At 35.9% G+C, this 22,391-nt stretch overlaps 2 non-coding genes and 1 pseudogene across 2 annotated transcripts; all 3 read right to left on the bottom strand.

Annotated features, from left to right (window-relative positions):
* Positions 1-13,523: 13,523 nt before the first annotated feature.
* On the bottom strand, positions 13,524-13,597 carry Trnaa-agc. The gene has a single exon. It is a non-coding gene; the product is annotated as a tRNA-Ala (tRNA).
* Positions 13,598-15,156: 1,559 nt separating this feature from the next.
* On the bottom strand, positions 15,157-15,230 carry Trnat-agu. Its single transcript has one exon. It is a non-coding gene; the product is annotated as a tRNA-Thr (tRNA).
* A 306-nt stretch (positions 15,231-15,536) lies between these two features.
* On the bottom strand, positions 15,537-15,677 carry LOC113389857 (annotated as a pseudogene).
* Between the last annotated feature and the right edge of the window lie 6,714 nt (positions 15,678-22,391).

Genomic DNA, 22,391 nt, shown 5'->3' with positions numbered 1-22,391 from the left:
TATGTCGATGACATAATTACAGGTGCATCGTCAGAGCAGGAACTAGGGCAGCTGAAATTGGAGGTCTGTAGTCTGTTGAAGCTAGGTTGTTTTCAATTACACAAGTGGTCAAGTAACAGTCTTTCGTTGTTAGGTGATGTTCCTAAGGAACAACTAAATTTGCCAGCCACAGACTTTTCTAAACAAAATAATACTGTAAAAACATTAGGTTTATCATGGAATCCAGTTGAGGATAGTTTTAAAATCTCTTATTCCAATCCTTTTATCACTTCTACAGACATTAAAAGATCTGTACTTTCTACCGTAGCTAGGATATATGATTTTATTGGACTCATATCACCGATCACCACAACAGCGAAATTGATAATGCAGGAATTATGGAAATGCAATTTAGATTGGGATGACGCTCTGCCAGATGAATTACGGGATAGCTGGAATAATTTCAGATATCATCTTTCGTGTTTGGAAGGTTCGTCTGTTCCGCGTTGCCTTTTCAAACATGTTCCTGTAAGCATATAGTGTCACGGTTTTGCGGATGCTTCATTACTGGCTTATGGAGCTTGTGTTTATCTACGAGCGACATATGTAGATGGTAGTATTTCTTGCCATCTAATATGCTCTAAATCTAAGGTTGCTCCGTTAAAACAGGTGACACTTTCTCGCTTAGAATTGTTAGCTGCGTTGTTATTGGCAAAATTATATAGGCATGTTATGGCTAATGGTGTTGTGAAGATTAACAAATCATTTTTGTGGAGTGATTCTAGTATTGTTCTTGCGCGGCTGCGCACAGAACCCTAACTCTGATCTGTGGTGGCACGAGCCATCTTGGCTTTGTAGTACCAGAGAAAATTGGCCGAATAGGTTTTGTGATCCACCAATAGATAATCTGCCGGAAAGACGGGTACTTTGTGCTGTTTCGAATACTGAGGATAAGGATGACATCGGTATTGTTCTAAAGTCTTTGTCAGATAGGGTATCCAAGTTTAGCAAACTTGTTAGGATTGTTGCATATTGTCTCAGATGGAGGAAAAAACGCAGAACAGTTCCTTTTGGTGATCCGTTGTCAGCCTTTGAGATTCAGTTTGCAACTCTTAGGATATTTTATTTAGTCCAGTCAGAAACATTCTCTATTACTGATGTGATGAAGATTTAGAAACAGATAAGGTCTCAAATCATAAGTTGAAATTGGTAAATCCATTTAAGGATGCTGATGGCGTGTTGCGTGTAGGTGGGAGATTGGAACATGCAAACATCTCTTTTAACCAGAAACACCCCATCATTTTACCCATTTTAGTAATTGTTCGCATTTTTTAAAGTCAGAGCATGAGCGACTGTTGCATGCAGGGACTCAAACCGTTCTGGAAAATGTAAGGTTGAATTATTGGCCAATTAATGGTCGTAACTCCTTAAAGCAAATTATTCATAATTGTTGTAAGTGTGCTCGTTTTAAGGTTGCTGCTGCTAGTCAACTGATGGGTAGTCTCCCAACAGATAGGATCAGTCAACATCGTCCATTTAAGGTAGTTGGGGTAGATTTTGCTGGTCCAGTATTGTTGAGATCACGTCGTTTAAGAAAGGCTCCTCGAGATAAGGCCTATGATTCGTTATTTGTATGTATGGTGACCAAGGCAATCCATACAGAATTTGTTTCTAGCCTCTCACCTGATGCCTTTTTAGCTGCGCTGAGACGGTTTATTTCTCGTAGTGGTTGTTGTTCTATCATACATAGTGACAATGCAAAGAATTTCGTAGAAGCCAACAACGAGTTGAAGGAGTTATTACAAAATCTTTAAACAACGCATGGCCAAGTATGGTGCACATGAAGTGCCATATGTAACGGTGTTTAACTTATAAATATCAAGCCTTTTCTGAGGAGAATCTCCCCAAATAATTAATTGTAAATAAGTGACAAAGCTGTGGAAGTTTTGCAAGACGCATCAAAAACGACACGAAATTTATTAACATTGCCATTCTTGAAAACCAGGTGATGAGGTAAAAAATAATACTTATTATCAAAATCTTCTCCTGTAAAAGATGTAAGTTCAGCATGACCTAACTTTACATACTCATTAATAAAATTGGAGTAAGCTAAATTTAAGTCCTTATTTTTTACCAACCTACGTTCCAAATTCAAAAACCAAGTCCTTGCCTTTGTGAAAGAATTTCCTAACTGATACTTCTTACCAACAATAAATGGTAAAGCAATTTCAAATTGGCCATTTCCTAAACGATGTACATTTGAAACAAAGTGTTCTTCACAAGCCTTATCTGAACCAGTAAGAGAATTGCTCAACGAGACCTCCTCTACCTGCCAAACCTTAGCTAACTTAACTCCATCATGGAGATCTTCGTTAGAGACCATCCCTACATACGACTCAGAACCAGCAGCCCTTGAATAAACACCAGACAATAACCAACCGAAGCGACTGTTTCTCAAAATTGGCAAGTTCTTCTCTAAGCGGATACAACCCTGTTGCAGGATGTCAAAATATAGCTCAGAGCCCATCAACAAGTCTATTGGACCTGGAGTATTAAAATCTGGATCAGCTAATTAGACATGATCCGGGATTCTCCAGTGAGAATAATCAATAGATGAAGAAGGAAGATGTTGAGTTATATTATCAATAATAACACAATATAATTTGTGTTCAAAAGAAGTTAATTTAGTTAATTTAATTTTAATCTTCACAGACTTATTACAAGTCATACTCTGCCCTTGTAAAACGCTTAAATTATGAAGTGAAGAATTAATTGGAAGCTGGAGACGCGAAGCCAGCGATTTAGTAATTAAACTTATTTGCGAGCCACTGTCTAAAAGTGCACGCACGGAATGTCTTTTGCCATTTGCATCAAAAATAATTAAGGAACCAGTAGAAAGCAAAGTTTGAGAATTCGAATGCGTCATAAGTATATTACTATTGTTGATGGGGGAAACCTTTTCCTCGTGCAACAAAGAATTATGTGATTCCTTGCATTTAGAGCAAGGATACTTATATTTGCACTTCAAAATGCCATGTCGCGAAGCTATACAGCGTACACAAAATGAATGCTTAGAGACTAGTTCCTTTCGCTTCTTGACATTCAAAGCTTTGAAATCAGCACATTGGAATAGGGCATGCTCTCCCTTACAACAGATGCAAGGTTGCGAAGCCTTCTTCACAGTTGTGTTGACAGTCTTAGCTGAGGGCCCTTTACAATCAGAACTAGAATTCTCTAAAGCTACTACCCTCATTTCAATAAAATTAAAAAAACTATTCAAAATTGGTAGTTCTGCTGACGCTTGAGACAAATTCCATGCAACTCTAGTGTTGTTATCCAACTTTTTTGACAACATGAACAAAAGAACGACATCCCAATACTTAACTGGTTTAAATAATGCAGTCAAAGCCTGAACTTGCTGTCTTGCATCATTTAAGAATGCTCTCAAATTTTCAAAAGAACCATTACTAATAGAGGAAATTTCATCGATTGAGTTTAAATGAGCATTAATAATTAAAAATTTATTATCATATGTTTTTAAAATTAGATTATAGGCTACTATGTAATTTTCATTAGTTAATTTTAAAGAAGAAATAATGTTTAAAGCTGAACCTGTGAGAGCACCCTTTAAATAATGCAACTTCTGCGCATCAGACAATTTAGCATTTGTGTGAATCATTGAGTTGTACAGGTCAATAAACGCTGTCCACTCACTAAATTCACCACTAAATGTAGGCAACACTATGTCAGGCAACTTAACATCAACTGAACTATTAGGGAACCTAATCAAACACTTATGAATATCCCTATCGTCAATCAAAGACTGAATCTCGACCATCAAAGTAAAATATAATTCTGAATATTCTAAAAATACCTTAGTGTACTCCCCTGGCTCCAACTTATTTAGCTCAATGTAATTTGTTTACCACTCATGTGATCGCTCAACCAACTTTTGCTTCCGTACACTTAACAGATTGATGTTATCATCTTCACGGAATCCTGCCACAAACTCTCTAATGGTATCAAAATATGTCTTAATAATTTCGTGAACAGCTTCCAGAGTCTCGATATCAACCATTTTAAAGTTGTTGTAAATCTACAAATATGAAATAATAAGAAAACCACAATAACCATGAAATATTAACTAGCTCTATAATAACATAAGATAAATATTAAACTGATATACAGTGTGAAAGAGAGAAGAAAAGTATATAATAATACTATAAAAATATATAAACAGCTACTAAAAAATGGAGATTCGAATCGATCCGGCGAGATTCGAACTCGCGATCTACTGTTTAAAAGACACTCGCTTTAAATAACCAAGTCATGGCGCGTGTGATAGTTAATTGGGGTTAATAAAGTTATCTCGCAAATTTCCGCCTTTAAGACCCAGGATCTTACCTTCTTCTAACTTAATATATAATAGCCGGATTCAACCAAACCTTTCATTTGCTCAGGCAACTAGATCAGAGAATACACAGCAGGTTACTAATCCAGAATTAATTTCTTAGCCCAAAATCCGAAATAATGATATATCTGAATTGAAACAAATGGTAAAATCTTTAGTCGACCAAATGAGCGCAATGCTTAATTTATTAACATTATGTTAATTGTTTTTATGTCTGTGGGATTTAACTTTTTAAATTTATTCATTATTTATCATTTCTTCTAATTATACTATTTCATTATCTATAGTATATACTCTATATACTACATACTTAGACTCTATACTTTTCTCTTCTAAGTTTTTATCTTTTTAATATATTATTATTAGTCATCAAGAAATTAATATTAGTCAGTTCGTGTAAATTCGTTATACTTATAAAAGCTTTTACAATATTTCTGTGTAGTTGTTATATATTGTTGATCATTAAGTTATTTCTTTTAAGTTTATCATTCTATTGTAAATACTCCTACACAATCTCTGTGTAGTTGTTAAAGCGCCTGTCTAGTAATCAGGATATCGCGAGTTCGAATCTCGCCGGAGCCTTTCATGTGTTTTTTTATATGTTCTATAATATTGGCGACAACTTTGTTAACCCCAATTAATTATCACCGGTACCGTGGCTTAGTTGGTTAAAGCGCCTGTCTAGTAAACAGGAGATAACGAGTTCTAACAGGAGAGTAGTTCTAACTATTATTGGTCAACTGATCCCTGCACAAGTAAACTGTTTTTTTTCTACAACCATGCCAAGGAATAGATTCCGCCAAATATGGAATACTTGGCATTTCAATAACAATAAAGACGTCACAGACGATTCTGATTGCTTATTCAAAGTTAGGCCTGTACTAAATTAGTTTGTTGAAAAGTTCAATAATATTTACAAGCCGAAACAGCAAGTATCATTAAACCAGGGCTTAATTCCTTGCAGAGGACGATTGTGTTTAACAGTCTAAAATGCTGGAAAATTTATAAAATATCGCATACTCGTACTAAATATATTATCTGAAAGTATCTGAAAATATTATCTGAAAGCAATACAGGATATATTTGCAATTTTCAAGTTTATTCAGCTCAAGGATCGCCCGCTGCACGCGTTATTCGGCGGCGAAGTATGCTCGCATGCCAAGTGTTATCCACCACAGGTATCGTGGCTTAGTTGGTTAAAGTGCATGTCTAGGAAACAGTAGATCTTGAGTTCGAACCTCGCCGGAGCCATTTATGTGTTTTTTATATGTTCTCTAATATTGGCGACAACTTTGTTAACCCCAATTAGTTATCACCGGCGACGTGAATTAGTTGGTTAAAGCGCTTGTTAAGTAAACAGGAGATGGCGAGTTTGAATCTTGCCGGAGCCTTTCATGTATTTTTCTATACTTTCTATAATATTCGCGCCAACTTTGGTAACCCATATTAACTATCACCCGCGTCGTGGTTTAGTTGGTTAATGCACATGTCTAGTAAACGTGGCTTAGTTGGTTAAAGCGCCTGTGTAGTAAACAGGAGATTGCGAGTTCGTATTTTGCCGGAGCCTTTCATCTGTTTTCCTATGTTTCGTATAATATTGACGACAATTTTTGTAACCCCAATTAACTGTCACCGGAGCCATGGCTTAGTTGGTTAAAGCGCATGTCTAGTAAACAGGAAATCCCGAGTTCGAATCTCGCCGGAGTCTTTCATTTGTTTTTCTATACTTCCTATAATATTGGCGATAAATTTGGTTAACCCCAATTAACTATTACCGGCGGCGTGGCTTAGTTTTTTTTTTAATATGTTTAATAATATAATATACAGTCATCCCTCATAACTAACTAATAAAATAACTAACTTATTCTATTCTTAAATTTTCAATATAATTTTTAATAAATTAAATAACTAACTTAATAAAATTAATAAATTAACTTAGTTTAGGTGTCTATAAATATTTTTGGCACTCAAATAAATATTTAGTTACATCTTTATATATGCTCATATTTTTCATTGCTAATATTATTATCATGTTTTGTGTGAACAATTCGCATTCTTATAACGGTACTGATGTGCATGCGGTTTTCAGTTATCTTCTGAAACCACGGTTTCAAATGAATATCTGGATTCATTTCATGATAAACTTTCCTTTTTCTTTGACTAATGTTGTCGAATATACTTTGCCATTTTTCTCTTTCTTCTTTCATGACTATTTTATTAATATCTGCTGATAGAATGCTGTTTATTTCGGTTCCAAAATAATATAACTACTTGGCCAGCTAGTACGCTTTTTCATTTTTGATTATTCTTGCATGTCCCTTTATCCACATACATTTTAGGTCAAATTCTTTCATTTATAGACTTATCATTTATAGACTTTCATTTATAGTTTTATCTATTATTTTATATACTATTTTATTTGCTTTTTCGTTAGTTCTTTTTATCGCTTCTAGAAATGATTTACAGTCAGATAAAATACCACTCTTAGTAATTTGTTCTTCTTCCATTATATTTATTGCTATTTTGATGGCCGTCATCTCGGCAGTGAAACTACAAGCACTTTCGGGCAATTTATATTTCTGTTCTATATTGACTCGGGGTACATACACGGCACAACCAGCATCTTCTTTCTTTGATCCATCCGTAAAAATAGGTGTGTAATTTGAATGTGTTTTATTTATTTCTTGTTCGAATATAAAGTTCATTTTGTCTCTTTGTATCAGAGGATTGTCAGTAATTTTATCTAATATTATGTTATTTTGGTTTACCCACCTATATTCTTAAGGATAGCGGAATTGGCAATCTAGATCTTGCGCAATTATCTGTTTACATTTATTTATCTATAGGTAGCTACTGACTTAGATCGGATTTTCTTTTCTGCTCCAATATGTATTTCCCTCACATAATTCCTTTAGATTATTCAAAGTTTGTATCACTATTTCGTCGTTTCTGTTTACCTTCAATGTTAAATATCTTTTTGATATCATTTCTCACTTTGATTCTAGAGGTAATTCTCCGGACTCTGCCAATAGTGTCTTTATTGGAGAGGATTTCAGCGCACCTAATGAAATTCGTATTGCTGAGTATTAAATTTTGCTCAATTTATCTATATCTCGTTTGGTGAGATTTTTACTCATAAAGCTGATGATATCTAGATGACACCTTATCAATGCTTTATATATGTTTAGACAAATTGCCGGATGTGCTCCCCATTTCATATTGCAAATTGTCTTCAATATATTTTTACACTTCTCACATTTTCTACATATGTTTAATATCTGGCTCTTAAATTTGATTTTTTTGTCATATGTTAATCCTAGAATTTTATGTTCATCCATAACTGGAAACTTGTGTTTGCCCAACTGAATGTCACCAATATGATCATACTTCCTATGCCTACTAAATTGCGTCACTACCGATTTTTCGTGTGCTAATTCCAGTTCATTATATTTTAGCCATTCTTCCAACTGTGATACACCGTTGCTCATGTATTCCTTACATTTTTTCCAATCCTTATCTATTACATTGAGGGATATATCGTCCGCATATTGCAGTGCACACACAGGTTCTTTCACCACTTCCTTTAGGTCATATGTATAATATAAAGGTTGAAAAGTATGGGGCTTAATCCCGATCCTTGCGGAAGCCCTATGTTGGCTATTCTGGGCCCGTGTAGGCGCCCGTTATATCTGACAAAAGTCTCTCTGTTTCTTAATAACTCCATTATTAACGACACGAATTTAGGATTAATGTTCATTTCTCTCATTTTTGTTTCCATTATGTTATATATTATATTATATTATATTATATGGTTCACGTTATCATAAGCTTTTTTAATGTCTATTGATAATAACATCATATATCCGTTTTGGGAGTGCGTTATTTGTATTTTACTGAATAATACACAGTGATAGTCCCTTATTCCTTTTCCTTTCCTGAATCCAAATTGAAAATTAAGTATCATATTATTTTTTTCGATGTACCATTCTAGTCTGTTTTTCATAATTTTTTCAAAGAGTTTTAATATATTAGATTCTAAACATATAGGTCTATATGAGCTTACTAGTCTTGTGTCACGTACCTTTTTTAGAATTGGCATAATTTTGCTCTCTTTCAGGCATCTTGGTATTTAGGCTCGTTAGATAAAGTCATTAAATATTTTCCCCATCCTTTTTTAAGTATTCTTTCCATGTGTCATTCATTTTAAATAGCATTTCGTAGTTTATTTGGTCTTTTCCTGGTGTTGTATCCATTTTTTTATTTTAATTGTTTTTATTTCTTCTAAGCATATTGAATTTACCAAACTATCTATCTGACTTCTAGGATTTGTTTCTCTTGTTTTGTTAACTACAATTTCGGGAGTCATATACTCTAATAGTTTATCTCCAAATTCGTTGTTTATTGATGACCTTCCACTTTTTTATTAAACTTTCTCTCTGGAACTTCTCTCAGTCTGCCAAATTTTTTTATAACCCATCTCTAAATTTATACTGTTGGTGAATTTAATCCAAGAGTCTATCTTTTTTATTTTCAATTTGATTTTGGTCTGAGCATTAGTTTTTACGTATTTTTCATAGTTTTTAAAATTCGCTGCTTTTTTATATTCTAAGAATGCTTTTCTACGCTCCTTGACTATTTCTTCGCATTCATCATCCCACCATACACAAGGCTTGAAATGTAATCTATTATTTTGACTAGTTCTACGAATGCTCTCTGTGGCCGCTTGATTTATATATTTTATTAGCTTACCGATATCTGGAGTCTCCTCTTCATGAATCTTGTGTGTTATTGATTCCATGTTCTTTTGGTATTTGTCCCAATTTGCTTTTTTCAAGTTCCATTTTTTTGAGTTGTGTTGTTTTTTCTTATTTCTTGTGAATAATTTATTTTTAACTTTACGGAAAGATGATCCGACCCCAGAGATTCATTAGACACACTCCATTCGATGTCATACTGGGCGAGCATATGCTTAAGTCGACTGCTCCTATTCTTTTATATGGATTTTCTATCATTGTGTTTGATCCGTCGTTTAGTATCATGAGCTCTTCTTCATCCAAAATTTCATATAATATAGGGCCCTTTGCATCCTGATTTCTTGACCACGCTATGTGTTCAGCATTAAAATCTCCCATTATTATTGTATTGGTTAATTGGTTGATTAATGGATTTTCAATTTGTTCGAAAATGTCTTTCACATTGTTTATATTGGCATTTGGTGCACAATATATAACAGCCAAATTATATGCTTTTCTACCAGTTATATTTAGTTAATTAGTTAATTAGTTCTTCTATCGATTTCCGATATTATTTTAAAAAAATGTAATTACACAATTGAGATGGGGTGTCATCCCCCCGGGGATGATGGCGCAACCCAAATTGTTTTCACTTTTGAACTTGAGGGTAAGATGAACCTAATTTCAAAATTTCATGAAATTCGGAGCACAGTAAAAAAATTCAGACCTAAAACGCTCCGTTTACTGCACTAATATAATTTTCTATGCTTTCTCTATTTCCGTTCAATGATCTGCAATTGAGTTGTAACAATTTTAATTCACCCATTTTTATTTTTATATTTATCTTCTATATATATAAAAATAAGTCGGGTTTTTCTTCCTGACGAAATAACTCCAGAACGCACGAACCGATTTCGACAATTTTGCATTCCTTGGAAAGGTCTCGGGCTCCGCAAGGTTTATAGCTAAGAAAATTAGTGATGCATGACATCGAGCCCTAATGCAAATTCTGGAACTCCACGCACCGTAATTAAAAATTCGAGTAATGAAAATAATCAACAATTGTTTTAAATAATTTCAAATAGATTATCTAAATATATATAAAAATAAGTTGGGTTTTCCTTCCTGACGAAATAACTCGAGAACGCACGAACCGATTTCGACAATTTTGCATTCATTGGAAAGGTCTCGGGCTCCGCAAGGTTTATAGCTAAAAAAATTAGTTGTGCATGGCATCGTGCCTTAATGCAAGCTCCTGGAACTTCACGCACCGTAATTAAAAATTCGAGTAATGACATTAGTGAGAATTACCAGAATTATTTGCGATTTGGTGACATACCAATGATTCTGACTGGTCTTCCGTTTGACTTCAAACGATTGCAATTTCCAGTTCGCCTCTCGTTCGCAATTACAAGTCGCAAGCCCAATCGCTTGCGACTTGCGTTATTTTATATGTTTCATTCGCAATTTTCTCGCCCTTATTGATGTTTTCTAGAGATTGTGCGCCATTTACTTGACTTATGTTTTCACTTTTTCATTGCTTTCCGTTTTATTCTCTTCCCCTACTTCTTCTTTGCCATCCATCTTTTCGTTATTTTTGACTATATCTTTTTCACGTACATCTTCCATGCTTTTGCTTTGTTCCTCTCTTTCAGTTTTATTTGTTTCAGTTTCTTTTTCTATACTTTTGCTGTTACTTTTCTTATTGTATGTCAGTTTTCTTTGACCGGCTGTTCTCGGTCTCCCAGCATTCTTTGATATAAGTTCAGGAAACGCATTTTCATTTTCTTCGCTATTTAAATTAAATTTAGTCGCTTTAACGCATGGCTTGTTGAATAAAATTTCGTATGCTTCTTTCTGTGATATACCTTTCATAGCGGCCAATGTTTTTATGTTTTTATTTTTTTCGTTCTCCGAACATATGCTAGTTGCATAGTGCGCCTTTTTGCAAAATATACATCTTTCGAATACATCTTTTCGAAATATATATCTTTCAAATTGCAGTCCCTAATGTTGTGCGGTCCTGTGTATCGACTACACCTAGCTTTGCCTTTGCACTGATTTTTTACGTGACCATATCTCAAGCAATTATAGCACTGAATAACTCTTGGTACATATAATTCTACCGGGCATTTAACATATTGTAAAGATAATTTTTCAGGTAGCTTAGTGCCTCTGAAAGTCAATATTACGTTTTTCCCTGTTTGTTTATAAATATTAGTATTAGTACTTTTTTGGCATTGTGCGTTCATAACATCTATGGGACTTTCTATGCTTTCTAGTAATTCCTTTTCGGTTATTTCTCTATCTACGTTTCTTATTAATCCTCTTATTGAAATGTTTTGTAAAGATATGTATGTTTTTAGGTTAATGTTTTTGAATATTTGATTATTTACTACAAAGTTTAACCAATAGTGACTTTTAAATACTATTTTTATTCGATTTTATCCAATACTTTTAATTTCTTCTACTTCTTTACCTATTTCTGGAAATTTTCCATGTATTTTCCTGCCTAATGCCATTTCGTGAATTTTTCCAATGTTTTTATCTATGCTTTATGCATACACAGTGTATGGCTTATCTTCCTTCCTATATCTGATACCATTCAAAACTTTGAAAAAATTTTCCTTATTTTTTGAATTATCATTCCTTTCACTTTTTCCGGGATTTGAATCATCATTTGTGCTTTCGCTAACTTTACTATCTACTAGGTTGGAGTTTCCTATCTTTCTTATATCTGCAATATTTTGATCTATGATTTTACCAGGTTCATTATTCACATTGTTGGTTTAAGCGCCTGACTAGTAAAGGTGGCTTAGTTGGTTAAAGCGCCTGTATAGTAAACAGGAGATCGCGAGTTCGAATCTCGCCGGAGCCTTTCAATTAAATGGAAATACATCGTTTGCTTTACTCGTCTTCATTAAAGTTTTTTTTTCTATAAAAGTTATATTTCTTAAAGACCGATTCTGCCGCATAATTTTTTTTTATATTTTTTTTATAATATTGGCGACCATTTTGGTAACCCCAGTTAACTATCCCCGGCGCCGTGGCTTATTTGGTTAATGCGCTGGGTTTAGTAAACGTAACTTAGTTGTTTAAGGCGCCTGTGTAGTAAACAGGAGATCGCGAGTTCGAATCTCGCTGGAGCCTTTCATGTGTTTTTTTTTATGTTTTATAATATTGGCAACAACTTTGTTAACGCAAATTAATTACCACCGGAGCCATGACTTATTTGCCAAAGCGCCTGTCTAGTAAACAGGAGAACACGAGTTCGAATCTCGCCGAAGCCTTTCATGTGTTTTTCTATATTGCCAATAATATTGGCGACAACTTTAGTTACCCCAAATAAAAATCACGGGCACCGTGGCTTAGTTGGTTGAAGCGCGTGTCTAGCAAACAATAGATCGCGAGTTCTAACTTTGCCGGAGCCTTTCATGTGTTTTTCTATATTTCCTATAATATCGGCGACAATAATCAATTGGGGTTAACAAAGTTGTTGCCAGTATTATATATAGAACATATAAACAACCTTTAACCAACTAAGCGACTAAGGTAACTCTCAGTTACCTGTTTACTACACAGCCGAGTTCCAAATCGCCATCTCCTGTTTGCTAAACAAGCGCTTTAACCAACTAAGCCAGCGCTCCGGTGATGGCTAATTGAGATTACAAAAGTTGTCGATAATATTATAAGAAATATAGAAAAAAACATGAGAGGCTCAGGCAAAATTCGAACTCTCAGTTACCTGTTTACTACACAGCCGCTTTAACCAACTATTCCACGTTTACTTGTCATGCAATATAACCAAAGTTGTCGCTAATATTATCAAACCCGCGATCACATGTTTATTACACAGGCGCTTTAATCAACTAAGCCACATTTACTAGTCAGGCGCTTCAACCGACTAAGCCACGTTTACTAGTCAGGCGCTTAAACCACCTAAACCACGGTGCCGGTGATAGTTAATTCGGGTTACCAAAGTTGTCGCCAATATTACAGGAAATATTGAAAAACATATGAAGGGTCCGGCAAAGTTCGAACTTGCGATCTTCTGTTTACTACACAGGCGCCTTAACCAACTAAGCCACGTTTACTAGACATTAACGTTAACCAACTAATCCTTTTTTATTAGACCGCATTGACCAACTAAGCCACGACGCCGGTGATAGTAAATTGGTTTTACCAAAGTTGTCGTCAATATTATAGAAAATATATAAAAATTATAGAATATATATTATAGAACATATAAAATACGCATGAAAGGCAGCGGCGAGATTCAAACTCGCGTTATCCTGTTTACTAGACAGGCGCTTTAGCAAATAAGTCATGGCGCCGGTGATAATTAATTGGGGTTAACAAAGTTGTCGCCAATATTATAAAACATGAACAAAACACATAAAAGGCCCCGGCGAGATTCGAACCTGCGGTCTCCTGTTTGCTAGACAGGCGCTTTAACCAACTAAGCCACGGCGCCGGTGTTAGTTATTTGGGGTTACCAAAGTTGTCACCAATATTACAGGAAGTATAAGAATATACATGAAAAGCTCTAGCGAAATTCGAACTCGCAATCTCCTGTTTACTAGACGGGCCCTTTAACCAACTAAGCCACGGCGCCGGTGATAAACATTTGGGGTTAACAAAGTTGTCGCCAATATTATAGTACAAATAAAAAAACACATGAAAGGCTTCCGCGAGATTCGAACTCGCGATCTCCTGTTTACTAGACAGGCGCTTTAACCAACTAAGCCACGACACCGGTGATAGTAAGTTGGGGTTACCGAAGTTGTTGTCTATATTATAGGAAATATGTATTATATCGGTCTTTCAGAAATATAACTTTTATAGAAAAACAGGGTTAATAAACACGAGCAAAGCAAACGATGTATTTTCATTTAATTGAAAGGCTCCGGCGAGATTCGAAATGGCGATCTCCTGTTTACTACACAGGCGCTTTAACTACCTAAGCCACGGCGCCGGTTTTAGTCAATTGGGGTTACCAAAGTTGTCGCCAATATTATAGGAAATATAAAAAACACATGGAAGGCTTCGATGCCACTAAGCCACGACGCCGCTGATAGTTAATAGGGGTTACCAAAGTGGTCGCTAATAATATAGGAAGTATAGAAAAACACATAAATGGCTCCGGCGAGAACCAAATCGCCAGCTCCAGTTTACTAAACAAGCGCTTCAACCAACTATGCCACGGCGCCGATAATAATTAATTGGGGTTAACAAAGTTGTCGCCAATATTCTAGAACATATAAAAAAACAGATGAAACACTCCGGCAAAATTCGAACTCGCGATCTATTGTTTGCTAGACAGGCGCTTTAACCAACTAAGCCACGGCGCCCATGAGATTTGGGGTAACTAAAGTTGTCGCGAATCTTCTGTTTACTTGTCAGGCGCTTTAATCAACTAAGCCACGTTTACTAGTCAGGCGCTTAAACCAACAAAACCACGGTGCCGGTAATAGTTATTTGGGGTTACCAAAGTTGTCGCCTTTAGGAAGTATAGAAAAACACATAAAAATCTCCGGCGAGATTTGAACTCGCCATCTCCTGTTTACTAAACAGGCGCTTTAACCAACTAAGCCACGGCGCCGGTAATAGATAGTCAGGGTTACCAAAGTTGTCGCCAATATTATAGAACATATAAAAAACACATGAAAGGCTCAGACGAGATTCGAACTTGCGATCTACTGTTTACTTGACAGGCGCTTAAACCAACCAAGTCATAGCGCCGGTGATAGTTAATTGCAGTTACCAAAGTTGTCGTCAATATTATAGGAAATATAAAAAAGCACATGGAAGATTCGAACTCGCGATCTCTTGTTTTCTACACGAGTGCTTAAACCAACTAAGCCACGGTGCCGGGGATATTTAACTGGGATTACCAAAATTGTCGCCAATATTATAAAAATATATAAAAAAAGAATTATGCGGCAGAATCGGTCTTTAAGAAATATAACTTTTATAGAAAAACAACTTCAATAAAGGCGAGCATAGCAAACGATGTATTTTCATTTATTTGAAAGGCTCCGGCGAGATTCGAACTCGCGATCTCCTGTTTACTAGACAGGCGCTTTAACCACCTTAGCCACGGCGCCAATATCATAGGCGCCTCTAAGCCACGACGCTGCTGATAGTTACCAAAGTGGTCGCTAATATTATAGGAAGTATAGAAAAACATAAGAATGGATCCGGGAAGAACCAAATCGCCATATCTTGTTTACTAAACAAGTGCTTTAACTAACTAAGCCACGGGGCCGGTAATAGTTAATTGGGGTTACCAAAGATGTCCCCTATAGGAAGTATAGAAAAACACATTAAAATCTCCGACGAGATTCGAACTCGCAATCTCCTGTTTACTAGACAGGCGCTTTAACCAACCAAGTCATGGCGCCGGTGATAGTTAATTGCTACTAAAAATTACGCGCCCGAGTTATCCACATTAGGAACAATCGCAGGGTCAGTCCTACCAAGGTGCAATGGAAAGGCCTCACCCTACGGAAACCGCCTTCCTAATCACAGTAGACCCCATGCCAGGTAAGTATGCATAATGACCTCAAATTCGAACTCGCAATCACCTGTTTACAACACAGGCGCTTTAATCAACAAAGCCACGTTTACTTGTCAGTCGCTTTAACCAACTAAGCCACGGCGCCTGTGATTGTTAATTGGGGTTACAAAAGTTATGGCCAATATTATAGGCAATGAAGAAAAACACATAAAAGGCTCCGGCAAGATTCGAACTCGCATTCTCCTGTTTACTAGACAGGCGCTTTGGCAAATAAGTCATGGCTCCGGTGATAATTAATTTGCGTTAACAAAGTTGTCGCCAATATTATAAAACGTAAAAAAAAACACATGAAAGGCTCCAGCGAGATTCGTACTCGCCATCTCCTGTTTACCAGACAGACGCTTTAACCAACTAAGCCACGGCGCAGGTGATAGTTCATCGGGTTTACCAAAGTTGTCACCAATATTATATTAAGTATAGAAAAGCACACGAAAAGCTCCAGCGAGATTCAAACTCGCAATCTCCTGTTTACTAGACGGGCCCTTTAACCAACTAAGCCACGGCGCCGGTGATAAGCATGTGGGGTTAACAAAGTTGTCGCCAATATTATAGAATAAATAAAAAACACACGAAAAGCTCCAGAGAGATTCAAACTCGCCATCTCCTGTTACTAGACGGGCTCTTTAACCAACTAAGCCACGGCGCCGGCGATAGTTAATCTGGGTAACTAAAGTTGTCGCCAATATTATAGGAAATATAGAAAAACACGCGAAAGGCTCCGGCGAGATTTGAACTCGCGATCTATTGTTTGCTAAACAGGCGCTTCAACTAACTAAGCCACAGTGCCCGTGATTTTTATTTGAGGTAACTAAAGTTGTCGCTAATATTATAGGAAATATAGAAAATCACATGAAAGGTTCCAGCGAGATTCGAACTCGCGATATCCTTTTCACTAGACAGGCACTATAACCAACTAAGCCACGGCGCCTGTGATAGTTAATTGGGGTTACAAAAGTTGTGGCCAATATTATAGGCAATATAGAAAAACACATGAAAGGCTCCGGCTAGATTCAAACTCGCGTTCTCCTGTTTACTAGACAGGCGCTTTGGCAAATAACTCATGGCTCCGGTGATAATTAATTTGCGTTAACAAAGTTGTCGCCAATATTACAAGACTTGGATAAAATACATGAAAGGCTCCAGCGAGATTCGAACTCGCGATCTCCTGTTCACTAGACAGACGCTTTAACCAACTAAGCCACGGCGCAGGTAATAGTTCATTGGGGTTACCAAATTTGTCGCCAATATTATAGATCATATATAAAGCACATGAAAGGCTCCGGCGAGATTCGAACTCGCGATCTCCTGTTTACTAGACAGGCGCTTTTAGCAACTAAGCCACGGCGCCGATGATAATTAACTGGGGTTACAAAAGTTGTCGCCAATATTATAGGAAATATAGAAAAACACATGAAAGGATCCGGCAAAACTCGAACTCGCGATCTCCTGTTTACTACACAGGCGCCTTAAACAACTAAGCTACGTTTACTAGACAGGAACACTAACCAACTAATCCACGTTTATTAGACCAGCACATTAACCAACTAAGCCACGACGCCGGTGATAGTAAATTGGGGTTACCAAAGTTGTCGTCGATATTATAGAAAATATTCAAAAACACATGAAAGGCTCAGACATGACTCACGTAAAATAAAACATGACTTTATCGAACGAGCCTATACGAGCCTATTCTCGTATACCGAGAAGCCTGAAAGAGAGTATAATTGTGCCAATTCTAAAAAAGGACGGGACACAAGACTAGTAAGCTCATATAGACCTATATGTTTAGAATCTAATATATTAAAACTCTTTGAAAGAATTATAAAAAACAGATTAGAATGGTACATTGGAAAAAATAATATGATACCTAATTTTCAATTTGGATTCAGGATAGGAAAAGGAATAAGGGATTATCACAGTGTTCTATTCAGTAAAATACAACTAACGCACTCCCAAAACGGATGTATGATGTTATTATCAATAGACATTAAAAAAGCCTATGACAACGTGAACCATGACATAAAGGAAACAAAAATGAGAGAAATGAACATCAATCCTAAATTCGTGTCATTAATAATGGAGTTATTAAGAAACAGAGAGACTTTTGTCAGATATAACGGGCGCCTATACGGGCCCAGACTAGCCAACATAGGGCTCCCACAAGGATCAGGATTAAGCCCCATACTCTTCAACTTATATACATATGACCTAAAGGAAGTGGTGAAAGAACCTGTGTGTGCACTGCAATATTGGGACGACATAGCCCTCTATGTAATAGATAAGGATTGGGAGAAATACAAGGAATATATGAGCAACAGTGTATTACAGTTGGAAGAATGGCTAAAATACAATGGATTGCAATTGGCACACGAAAAATCGGTAGTGATGCAATTTAGTAGGCATAGAAAGTATGATCATATTGGTGACATTCAGCTGGGCAAACACAAGTTTCCAGTTATGGATGAACATAAAATTCTTGGAATAACATATGACAAAAAAATCAAATTTAAGAGCCAGATATTAAACATATGCAGAAAATGTGAGAAGGGTATAAATATATTGAAGGCAATTTGCAATATGAAATGGGGAGCGCATCCGGCAAATTGTCTAAACATATATAAAGCATTGATAAGGTGTCATCTAGATACTATTAGCTTTATGAGTAAAAATCTCACCAAACGAGATATAGACAAATTGAATAAAATTCAATACTCAGCAATACGAATTTTATTAGGTGCGCTGAAATCCTCTCCAATAAATACACTATTAGCAGAGTCCGGAGAATTACCTGTAGAATCAAGGTGGGAAATAATATCAAAAAGATATTAAATATCGAAGGTAAGCAGAAACGACGAAATAGTGTTACAGACATTGAATAATCTGAAGGATTTATGTGAGGGAAATACATATTGAAGCAGAAAAGAAAATCCGACCTTAGTGAGTAGCTACCTATGGATAAATAAATATAAACAGTTAATAGCGCAAGATCTAGATTGCCAATTCCGCTATCCTTTGGAATATAGGTGGGTAAACCAAAACAACATAATTATAGATCAAATTACTGACAATCCTTTGATACAAAGAGACAAAATGAACTTTATATTCAAACAAGAAATAAATAAAACACATCCAAATTACACGCTTATTTTTACGGATGGATCAAAGAAAGAAGGTGCTGGTTGTGCCGTGTATGTACCCCGACTCAATATAGAATAGAAATATAAATTGCCCGAAAGTGTTTCTAGTTTCACTGCCGAAATGACGGCCATCAAAATAGCAATAAATATAATAGAAGAAGAAAAAATTACAAAGAGTGTTATTCTATCTGACTGTAAATCAGCACTAGAAGCTCTAAAAAGAACTAACGAAAAAGCAAATAAAATAGTATATGAAATAATAGATAAAACAATGAGTCTAAAAAGGAAAGGATTTGATCTAAAATTTATGTGGATAAAAGGACATGCAGGAATAACCGAAAATGAAAAAGAGGACGAGCTGGCCAAAGAGGGATATTATTTGGGAACCGAAATAAGCAGCCTTCTATCAGCAGATATCAACAAAATAGTCATGAAAGAACAAAGAGAAAAATGGCAAAGTATATTCGACAACATTAGTCAAAGAAAAGGGAAAATATATCGGGAAATAAATTCAGATATTCATTCGAAACCGTGGTTTCAAAAGATAACTGAAAACCGCATGCACATCACTACCGTCATAAGAATGCGAATTGGTCACACAAAAAATAGAGCATTTCGGCTACGGGATGGACTCTCGAGGTTCGAAGAGTGCGACTGCGAAGAGGGAGGGCCTGAAAATACGGATCACATTGTTTTTCGATGCAAGAAATATACAACACAGAGAAAAGCTCTTTACCAACGCCTAGAACAAAAAAATATATAGCTATGAAAAACATGAGTATATATAAAGATGTAACCAAATATTTAATCGAGTGCCAAAAATATTCATAGACAACTAAGTTAATCTATCAATTTAATTAAGTTAGTTATTTAATCCAATTAAAATTATTGACATTAGAATTTATTATTATTTTAATCACTATTGAAAATGTAAGAATAGATTAAGTTAGTTATTCTATTAGTTAGTTCTAAGGAATGACTATATATGATTAAATAAAAGTCAATAAAATCATATAAAAAAAAGCTCCTATAGGGCAGAACACAAAAAAATCAAATCCAAGGCTCCGGCGAGATTCGAACTCACGATCTCCTGTTACTAGACAGGCGCTTTAATCAACTAAGCCACGGCGCCGTTGTTCTTCCAAATGAATTTAATCAAGTTAACGACAATATTTTGAGGAAAATCTCTTGTGAAAATCTCAAGAATCAAGGCTCTTTTAGGGCAGAATAAAGAAAATCAAACCCAAGGCTCCGGCGAGATTCGAACTCACGATCTCCTGTTTACGCCACAGTGCCGTTATTTTCACAAGCAGATTTACTCAAGTTAACGACAATATTCTGAGGAAAATCTCAAGAATCAAGGCTTCTTTAGGGCAGAACACAAAGAAATCAAATTCAAGGCTCCGGCGAGATTTGAACTCACGATCTACTGTTTACTAGACAGGCGCTTTAACCAACTAAGCAACGGCACCGTTGTTTTCACAAACAGATTTACTCAAGTTAACGACAATATTTTGAGGAAAATCTCTTGTGAAAATCTCAAGAATCAAGGCTCCTTTAGGACAGAACACAAAAAAATCAAATTCAAGGCACCGGCAATTTACGAACTCACGATCTCCTGTTCAATAGCCAGGCGCTTTAACCAACCAAGCCACGGCGCCGTTGTTTTCACAAACAGATTTACTCAAGTTAACGACAATATTTTGAGGAAAATCTCTTGTGAAAATCTCAAGAATCAAGGCTCCTTTAGGGCAGAACACATAAAAATCAAATCCAAGGCACCGGCGAGATTCGAACTCACGATCTCTTGTTTACTAGACAGGCGCTTTAACCAACTAAGCCACGGCGCAGTTATTTTCACAAGCAGATTTACTGAAGTTAACGACAATATTTTGAGGAAAATCTCAAGAATCAAGGCTCCTTTAGGGCAGAACACAAAAAAATCAAATTCAAGGCTCCGGCGAGATTCGAACTCACGATCTTCTGTTTACTAGACAGGCGCTTTAACCAACTAAGCCACGGCGGCGTTGTTTTCACGAACAGATTTACTCAAGTTAACGACAATATTTTGAGGAAAATCTTGTGAAAATCTCAAGAATCAAGGCTCCTTTGGATTCGGCCGTCAGCGCTCGAACAGTGAACATCGTGCAGTAACAGTGTAAGTAAAAAGTGATCTGTCAAAATTGTAAGTGTTGGAAGTAAGTAATATAATTTGATTAATTAGTGCAAAGGTGATTAGTGATTGAAACTTCGATTGGAGCTTTAACTGTAAGTGCATTATACTGTCCGCCAAGACATAACATTTCTCATGAAAAATTTAGTCAATTCTTTACATCTTTGGGACCAATATTTTTAGCTGGAGGAGATTATAACGCTAAACATTGTTCATGGGGTTCGAGATTAAGCAATCCAAGAGGTAAGCAACTTTATAAATCCATGGTTAACTGCAGACTTAAACACTTATCAACAGGTGAACCAACTTACTGGCCTGGAGACACTTCTAAAATTCCAGACCTTCTAGACTTCTGTATATTCAAGGGTATATTAGATGAACAATTAAAAGCTGAATCAAGTCTTGACTTATCTTCTGATCACACTCCAATCATTGTTACATTTAGCTCAAAGTTTAAATTGCAATCTAAAATTCCATCATTAACAAATAAAAAAACTAATTGGGAATTATTTTCTAAATATATTGATGACAATTTATGCTGCAAAGTACCTCTAAAGAGTACAGATGATATTGATAATGCAATAGGTATTCTCAATAAAAATATCACTGATGCGGCTCGCTATTCTACACCCACAAATGATATTGTTGAACGATTTTTCTGTCCACTCGAAGCTAAAAGACTCATAGCCTGTAAAAGAAAACTGCGTAGAAGGTGGCAAAATACTCATTTTCCGGATGACAAAGCTAAACTGAATAAAGCTATTAAGGAACTTAAACAATATTTGTTTGATTTAAAAAATAAACATATGGAGTCCTACTTAAGTGATTTGTCTATTCATGACCATTCCATTTGGAAAGCCACGAAAAATATGAGAAGACCAACCTCCACGGTATCTCCAATTAGAAATGATGATGGTTCTTGGTCTAGATCAGCAGAAGAAGACAAGGTTATTACCTTTGCAAATCATCTTGAAAAGGTCTTCACTCCTCATCCTTGTAATGTACCTAACGATCAATTTATCACAGATTACTTGAACGACAGTAATATCACAGACGAACCCATTCCAAAAATTAAGTATTCTGAAGTGCTCTACGAGATTAGCAACACTAAATTGGAAAAAACTCCTGGTAATGATGCGATTACATTTGGTCTAATAAAACACCTTCCTAATAAAGGTAAGAGATTTTTAACTATATTATTTAATGCCATATTACGGCTGAAGTATTTTCCTTCATCGTGGAAATTGGCGAAAATAATCTTAATTCTCAAGCCTGGAAAAAATCCTACTGATGCAGTTTCCTACCGGCCCATTAGTTTTCTGTCTTGCCTCTCAAAAATTTTGGAAAAAGTTATTCACAAAAGAATCATAAATATTTT

The sequence above is a fragment of the Ctenocephalides felis genome, unplaced genomic scaffold, assembly GCF_003426905.1.
Source record: "Ctenocephalides felis isolate EL2017-DRISC unplaced genomic scaffold, ASM342690v1 CF-g0.4_SCAFFOLD_03573, whole genome shotgun sequence".
Classification (NCBI taxonomy): Eukaryota; Metazoa; Arthropoda; class Insecta; order Siphonaptera; family Pulicidae; genus Ctenocephalides; species Ctenocephalides felis.
This window is presented reverse-complemented; position numbering and strand designations above follow the sequence as displayed.